The sequence below is a fragment of the Anarrhichthys ocellatus genome, unplaced genomic scaffold (genome assembly GCF_004355925.1).
Source record: "Anarrhichthys ocellatus isolate YVR2014 unplaced genomic scaffold, GSC_Weel_1.0 scaffold5571, whole genome shotgun sequence".
Classification (NCBI taxonomy): Eukaryota; Metazoa; Chordata; class Actinopteri; order Perciformes; family Anarhichadidae; genus Anarrhichthys; species Anarrhichthys ocellatus.
The window spans coordinates 617-3409 of NW_022285545.1; the positions used below are offsets into that span (position 1 = coordinate 617).

Here is a 2793-nt window from a genome sequence, read left to right on the forward strand (position 1 = left end):
AGAGGGATTCTGGAGGGGACAGTGGGGGGGGGGGGGGGACAGTGGGGGGACACTAGAAGGTTCACCTTGTGACACATCCGGTTACCGTGACACCAGGAGACTTCCTGGTCTTCAGGGGTCGCTCCTGATTGGTCTGTCTTCCAGATTAGCTGACTGTCAAATAATGTACTTCCTGTTTTTGTTAAAGCAACATTTAAATAAATGTGTAAAATGATTTCATGTGTTTTTATGTTCCGTCTTTAATCTTTAACGTTTAAACTTAATGTTTACTGAACATGTGACTTCTTTGTTTACCTTTTTTAATCCTCCACGGTTCCCTGGTAACCCCTGTTTAACGTCACTGCGCTATGCATTGTGGGTAATTCACTTCTACTTGTTCCTCACAAAGAACGGAACCTTTGACCCTCTTGCTCCTCTGCTGCTGCAAAGGATTGTGGGTCAGAATAAGAACAGGATGTAGAGGAACATCCTGACCCCGCCCCCTCCTAGCCCTCCGTCCAATCAGACAGCTCCACCCTCCCAGTAAAGCGGTGACACAGATGATTGTAAGAAAAGTGTCCATAAAGGTTTATTGAGTCTCTGCTGGATTACAGACCTCATGAAACTTTAAACAATGAAAACGTGAATCATAAATCATCTTTTTATTATTTTACTCTTTTTATTTCTCTTTTTCTCGTCTCCATCTTGAATCAGAAATGGAAGCTTTGGTCACATAAGAGTGAAAAAACATTCGTATACTGTGACTTTAAAAAATAAAACATTCTGAACAATGAATCAAACGGAGCCGCTGGTCTCCATGGCAACAAACAGCAGATCAAAGAAAAACGAGCTACATTAGTGAAGATGAGGATGATGGAGACTAGCGTTCATTAGTTAACTAATACAAAGCTTCTTTATGTAGTGACGTTACGCTTTAATAAGAACCGACAGCTGGACTCTGAACGCGTCACACAGCAGCAGAACAGGAAGTTCACCTACACAATAAAACCAAAATAAGACAGACAAAAGGAGAGACACAGTGAACCTTCCCTGGAAAATATCTCCATGTCTTTGAGTCCTAAAAGTCTTGTTTTCCTGAAGTGAAGAAGAGTCTAGTTAGAAACGTCTTCACTTTTCATCCTCACATTCTAAACATCGACAGGAAACTAGTTCATGTTTACTGGAGCTCATCGACTCCACAGAAAAGAGAAAATAGTTTTCACAGAATTATGAAATCAGTCGTTTACTGTGGGGTAATAACTGTTACTGTGGGGTAATAACTGGTTATATTATGTGATAATTATGAAAACATTTTAAATAGAAACAGGTTGAAAGACTTCTGACTCAGCAGAAGACAAAAACAGTTCATAAGATGTTGAGACAATCAGAGACCAACTGGGACCAGTTCCTGCTGAAGTAGCAGACTGGGATCGTTTTTTCAGGTGGATCGGTCGTGCCAGGGCCGATACCTGATGGATACCTGATCTGCTGGTATTGATCATCTCGGGTCCAATTTAACATGTTTTCTTCTATCATATAAGTTCTCCTTTAAATAAAAGTTATTTATTTTGAAGTTCTTGATGTTTGAACTTTGAGAAATTTTGTTCATTAAAAGAAACTGATAATCAGATACTGTACTGGGACCAGTATCACCACAGTAGAACTGATAGACTGGGACCAGTATCACCACAGTAGAACTGATAGACTGGGAAGGATTTGTTTAATTTGGATAAAAACATGAATTTGTTTTGTCTTTTCTGTGATAATAAAGTTCTATGTGAATGTCACTCAGGAGAGAAAGAGGCTGATCACACTAGTCCTGCTGGACCAATAGAACCGGTACAGGTGCTTCAGGTCTGATAATGGACCAGTAGAACCGGTACAGGTGCTTCAGGTCGGATAATGCTGCTGGAGAGGACTGGGAAGAGAAGAGAAGATGAAGAGGATGGTGTCTGGTTAGTGATGAAGACGACACACTTCATGTCTGTTCTCTCTCCGGTCCACAGTTCTCAATGTCATTCGTCCACCCAGGCTCCGCCCACAGTGGGTGCCCAGTTGATGTGGACGGGGTTGTATAAAAGGGGCGTGTCCGGTCGATGTTGAGCAGCGTCGAACAGTTAAGTGTTACCTTTCAGGACACCCAGACAACTCTGCAGCAGCTGGAGGTTCCCCTGCAGGTGAAAGGGGCGGGGTCAGAGACACAGGTGTAGAGAGACACAAGTGCACAGTTGGACAGAGGGACAGGTGTACAGAGGGACAGGTATACAGGGTGACTGTGCCTAATTGGAGAGCAGGGCCGTCCTTCAATCAGAGGATCGGCGGTTCGATCCCCGGCTCTGGCTCCGCTAGTTGCCAATGTGTCCTTAACCAAGACACTTAACCCCAAAATTTGCTCCCATAACTGTGCCTACGGTGTAGAAATGTGATGGAATCTGAATTGTAAGTCGCTTTGGATAAAGGCATCTGCTAAATGATTGTAATGTAATGTATAATCAATGTCTTTTAACAGATTATGTCATTTGTTACCTTGGCGTGTTTGAGCTCCAGCTCTGCCAGCTCCACCAGGTTCTTCCTGAAAGCTGCCACTCTTCTCGTCTTGAAGTCTATGAGCTCTGCAATCAGAACAGAATCCGGATCAGTACAAGCGCCAAGGACCAGGAGTACAAGCGCCAAGGACCAGGAGTACAAGCGCCAAGGACCAGGAGTACAAGCGCCAAGGACCAGGAGTACAAGCGCCAAGGATCAGGAGTACAAGCGCCAAGGATCAGGAGTACAAGCGCCAAGGATCCGGAGTACAAGCGCCAAGGATCCGGA

General features: G+C 44.0%; 1 long non-coding RNA gene across 1 annotated transcript; it reads right to left on the minus strand.

Moving 5' to 3' along the window:
- Positions 1–544: 544 nt before the first annotated feature.
- On the minus strand, positions 545–2787 carry LOC116379932 (uncharacterized). Its single transcript, XR_004212489.1, has 2 exons — positions 2506–2787; positions 545–2150 (listed from the first exon to the last, which is right to left on the minus strand). It is a non-coding gene; the product is annotated as an uncharacterized LOC116379932 (long non-coding RNA).
- Between the last annotated feature and the right edge of the window lie 6 nt (positions 2788–2793).